Source organism: Lonchura striata, chromosome 18 (genome assembly GCF_050655825.1).
Source record: "Lonchura striata isolate lonStrDom1 chromosome 18, ASM5065582v1, whole genome shotgun sequence".
NCBI lineage: Eukaryota > Metazoa > Chordata > Aves > Passeriformes > Estrildidae > Lonchura > Lonchura striata.
Genome location: NC_140720.1, coordinates 6,480,379 through 6,486,378, shown reverse-complemented (window position 1 = coordinate 6,486,378; position 6,000 = coordinate 6,480,379).

Below are 6,000 nucleotides of genomic sequence, written 5' to 3'. Positions count from 1 at the left end.
GCACTACAGAGAAGAACCTTTCCTGCCTCCCTGCAAGCACTAGGATTGTTTCACTCTAGCTGGCACCAGAAAATTTGGGAAGAACAGAAACTGTGGAATACTCTATGAGTTAAAATGGGAATCTAGTTCAAAATTAGTAGGAGTCAGGATCTCACCAGCTGCATCCGAGGGCAGATCAAAGATAGTGCAGAGGAGAAAAATAATTTCTCTGTCATGAAGATGGACTGAAACTCAGTGAAGCAGCTTAGAGAGAACTAGAGCAGTGGATAATTATCCTGGAGCAAAGATAGGAATGATGAGAAAAGTTTCCATGGACTGTGATACCAATAAAGATTTAAAGTATTTAAGCAATATGTGATGACAGGCAGTGCATATCCAGAGAAATAGAGCATGCCTCGGGTGATGCTGTAAAGTGTCTTGATAGCAGGTTCACATTTTAGATTCCTCCAAGTCTTACACCTTTATCTATCAATCCCAAGTGATTTTAATAACCCAAAAAAAGCACTGCCCAGAGTATCCTGCGAAGGAACTTGAGACAAGTGATTAGAATGGAGAATCTGCCACTCTGCCTCCTGTGTTCTGCTGCTGCTGCCGCCAGCCTAAAACATACTTTACCTTTACACTTTAAAAAATTATTTCCTGGGGTGCACATGTTAGATTATTCCAACCAGCCAGGAGAAAATGCTCATACAGTTCTGTTGCAGCCTGCATAAGAGCAGAATGTATGACATGGTTTCCATAGGCCAAGAATGTATTTGAATGTTAGAGCTGTACCACAGTTTCCAAGGGCAGAATCAAGGAGGAGAGAAGCAAATAATATTTTGGGAGTATCAGGTTAAGTAAAATCAGATTCTTTATAGGAAAGTGTTTTGAAGATACATTTATTCAAGAGAAAGAACACGGCAGTCCATCTAGAAATGAAGCAGAAATGTGTTTAGAATCCAAGTTTCTTCTGCAGAAAGGAGTTCACTCAGCCTGTGTCTGATCCATGGCCTGGCTGCTCTGCCAGCAGCACTGACACACACAGACTAACAAGAGTGTCCGTCTCTCATTACAATTCCTTAGGAATAGGAACCTGCCTGGGCTCTGAGCTTTCTTTGAAGGCCTATAAAGCAGAATTTCTTTCCCCCTACATCCTGAAATCTTATCCTGTGCTGCTGCTTCCAGACATCTCCCAGGTAGCCACACTGCAATTTGAAAAGCCTCCTCTCAGCGCTGTGCTGGTTTAATTGCTAAATGAAGACAAGCACCTGACAAAACTGTTAGCACCCTGACTGGTAGCAGATGCACAGATGCTTATTCATTCAGAAGAGACAGGATTTGTAATTAGCTGTGGGTTTGACTGTGTGGGCTGCTCAAGCAAGCGTCTGTCTCAGAATGGCTTTGCATAAAAATCAAACCCTGCTCTTAACTGATGAAAATCTTTGATGTAGCCCAGGGAATTTACCCAGGCTTCTGATGGATATTTTGTCAGCTGGGCCTGATTTTGTTTGACTCCTGTTCTGTGGCTGATTTGGGGTAAATGTTGGTCCATGTGAGCAAAGAGGGTTCTTTGGTGTGTACAGCCAGTGATCTGGACATGTATAAAAATAATATTTGCATGTGGATGGTCTCAAATCATACACCAAACCACAGTCAGGACTCTGCACTTTGAACTTGATACTGGTGTTAAACAGTGATGCTCAAACCAGGATTTAGGCAGATATTAAGCAAAGCATAAAGGGTGGGGCTTAGCTGAATATTAATTTGCGGTCTTTGCATGCAAAGTGCAGTATTCTGGGAAAATTCTGCATGATTTCGTGAGTTTGATCTTTTCCATGCAATGACATTCAAAAGATAGCAATGAATCATGTTTTTGTAGCTTTGTCTTTAGCAGGGGAAAAACATTAGGTCTGCTTTTAAAGAAAAAGAAAACTCATAAGACATGGCTCCCTTAGAGTTCCCTCCACTTTACTGGAGTTGTCACAGCCTGGTGAACACTTAATAATACACAAATTGGTAAGTGAATTTGATAGAGATCCTCTTATTGACATCCAAAAAAGCTTTAAAAAACCTCCTTACTTTAGACTGTAATAAAAACATCAGTGGAGATACACAGGCACTGCAAAATGTATCTAAAATAGGGTAGACTGGTCCACTCCCTTTTCTGAGTTTCCAAGGAACCTGTATCGTCACATGAATATTTTACAGCTATTTTGACAGCCAGTGCATAAACATACAGAATAAATACAGCCATCAGCTAAAGAGAATCTCTAGACATTGTCATTTTCATTTAAGCTTGCTGATAATACAAAAAATAATCACAGAAATGTATTTAGTGCAAACAATGCTTGCTGCTATGGTATATTAAAAGATTAAAAGCCTAAATTCCCTCATGTGGGGAAAAGACTGTAATATGCAAACTTCAGACAAGTCGGAAAAGCTGTCACTCTGTTGGCCAGTGAAAAAGTGAAAATGCTTCACCAGAAAAGTGTTGTCTTCAGATGCCTGATTGCACATACAGAGGGAGCTCAGGTGCTGTGTCATCTCTAGAACTCAGTCCTAGATGGTTTGTGTTCATTGCTACCTTCCAAATGTTACTGCAAGACTTCATTTTATTAGTTACTTCTTGTTTTATCAAGAATGCTCAGAGATTCTTACTTGTATTGCTAACCTGTTACTAATAAAGCAGTGCAGACTACTACAGAAGATTCTGACACTTTCAATTAATATCTCAGGTATAAGCAATTACTCCCTAAAAATGTATGGATGTATTTAATGCTAAAAGGATTTTCTATAAAACTGGGACCTTGAGGAGCACGGTCACAGCAACAAAGGGCAGAGCAGAAAACAGCTAGTATGTATTTTTCATCTTTTTGATTGTAAGGAAGCAAAGTGTTTTGAGAAGGCTTCCATAACAAAGTAAGAAAAGGTGCATGGGATCCAAAGACCCCACATTTGTTCTGATCAGATAGAGCTGTTTAAAATGTTGGCACATAAAAGCATGAATCAGTGTATAACACTCAGGAAATCTGGAGGTATTGTTCTGTCTCCAAAACATTATTAACATTACTTTATTATAAGAAGTCCAGCTGCGTTTTCCCAGTTACAACAAATGTCTGCAACAAAAAAAGGCCAAGTGTATTCATACTTCATATGCTCTAAATAGTTGAGAAATTCCATATAAATTGTACTAAATAATTTGTTAATGCTCTATGAGCTTATTCTATAACATTTACCCCGACAATGCAAAGACAATATGGATTAAATCTCTATATGAGCAAATGCACCTGTAGAGGAGAGGAGAAAAATCTAGAGCTGCTTGCATGCCACTAAGAACATAAATCAGGCTCTCATGAATGATTTAAGATGACAAATCACCCTGACTTTTAGCTGGCTATGGGCACACAGAGATATTCCACTGCATTACAAGAGGTGCAGGCTGTTATGTGTTCTGTGGCAGGTTTTCCTCTATGTGTTCGTCTTATTCCTTCTTGAGGGAAGTTGCTCTTCCCCATTTCTATGTGCTGATGGAGATAGAAACAGTCTGAAGCAGGGGTACAGAGCAGGTCACAGATTCCTGTGAATCTCTTCTGCACCTGGAACAACTCTTAAAAAGGAGTGTGAGCTCAGGAAGCAATTGCTGTTAAAAACCATCTCCACCCTGAATGGAAAAGATTGTCATTTCCATCTTTTTAATGGTTACTCCTGTGCTATTTATAAGAACTTGTTTTGCAATCCCAGTATTTTATTAGCCATAATTACTCCAAAATGAGCATCATTGCCTTTTACATGGGCTATATAATACACACATAGAGCAGAACACACTGAACTACTTCTGCAGTGAAGCTGTACCAGGGGGCAGCTGATGTGGTGTTTGGAAATTTGAGTTCACATAACTGGGATTTTATCCCCCTTCATCTCATTTGCAGCACAATGGCCTGGATTTTCAATATATCCATCAATATTCCTACCAGACACAACATGATGAATAAGAGATCCAGTGGTGGTTTTTAAATTGCCGTATAGTATTCATTATTCATTTAAAGAAAAAATTTTAATCTTCCCATTTAGTTTTGGTAGAGGATCCTGTGGTTGCGGCTTACTTTTATTTTTCAGAATATTTCATGTTTTATATTCTTATAAAGCACTTAAGCTCCATGCTTACGATGAAAATACCTGTATATGAGACATGTATTTTTTTATCATAAAGGTCCTTAGGTGAGAAAAGACTTTTGAGATCAAGTCAAACTATTTACTCAGCACTGCCAGATCCACCAGTAAACCATGCCCTTGAATCTCACACCTACACATCTTTTAAATAACTCCAGAGTTGGTCACTCCTCAAAGCTTGTTAAGGCAAAGAACATTTCTTGCCCATAAAATGAATAAGTAATATTCTTTAAATTTCAGATATGGTTTTGGAAGTCTTAGCAGTACATGGAGAGGAGAGTAAGGTGTTTGTGTATCCATTGCATCAGCCCTGCACACAACCTGCTCCAGACTCAGGGCGCCTCCTGTGCTCCTCCCAGCCTTGACCTTCATGATATCTGCTCCTTGGAGCTAAGGAGGAGAAAGTGATTGCTGCGGCAACATTTCACCTTTAACTCCATATTTGCATTTTTACAACAGAAAAATGTCATTGATTTGCACTGATTAAACGAAAAGGGTTGAAGCCCAGTAAAGGCTTGGGAGGAAAAATAAATTAAGTAGTTATAGAAGAACAAAGGTCAAGTGAGGAAGGATGGGCAACTAGATTTGGTTTCTTTTTTAAATATTATTATTATTATTATTATTATTATTATTATATATGTAGGACAGTCTTAGAAGTGTTCTATTAATCAGGGTGGCATCTGAACTGGGCAGTAATTGACAAGGAAAGAGAGGAAAAAAGATGCAAGGTAACACAACACTCATGGTTATCCCACATCTGGCAGGCTGAGAACATCCCCTTTACCTGGAACACCTGGCTGCCCAGAGCATTACCCAGCCCTTTGGTCTGATTTGCTCAAAGAGTTTCTAGAGCTGCAGGTGAGAATTTTGCACTTATTTTGCACATATTCAGCAGACAGTTGACATACATGTAAAATCATCTTCTGAAATGTGATGTTTAGATCTTAAGTTTCTTACTGTAATTACTGTACAAGCTTCTGACAGAAGGATTTAAAAACAAATAATAGAACTACTGTATGCATTTTGGGGCACTAATATAATAGCATGAGGTTGATATTAAATGCACAAATATATTAGTAAACCAAAAGCTTTAATTCTTCAGTTGAATAGCACAATCTGTTATCCTAAATTAAATTTCCAAAGGAGTATTTTTTTCAGATATTGCAAACTTCATAGCTGACAGGGACACTATCTAATTAGCTATTTATATGCAAGGCATACCAGGGGATAATTAGAAACATGGATTATGCAAAGGCAATCAGACTGGCAGAGGGCAAAGGAAGCTAACATATTAAATCAAATTTGTATATATGCTTATATAGTTTATCATGTGTCATTTGGGCTGTATTACCTTAATGCTTCATTTAATATGTTGTTACACATATTACTGTAATCCTGTAATTTATAAATTAAACATGGGCTCTCCTAAAACCAGTATCTATTGGTCCAATGAGTCAGATTAGCCTGCAGAAAGAGGTTTAATTAAGGTACATGTGTATCCTGCCCCTTGGGAGATGCAACTAGGGACCTCAGATAATGGGAAAGCTGGACAGGACAGAACACACATCAACCAATTTATTTAATGCAACATTCTCCATTTATTCGAGAGAAGATGGCAGGTTTTATACACTTCTATATAGTTTACAGTTTACAAAGGCACTCTCATTGGCAAGTGAACATTGTTCATCTTTCTCTTAAGATGGCGTACGTAAACCTTACACTATAAACCTATACTGCTTCACACCCAGACAGCCCAGTGCTCCCCATCACACCTGAATACAATTTCTAACTGCGCCACAAACTCTTAATTTCTAACTGCGCCACAAACTCTTAATTTCTAACTCTGCC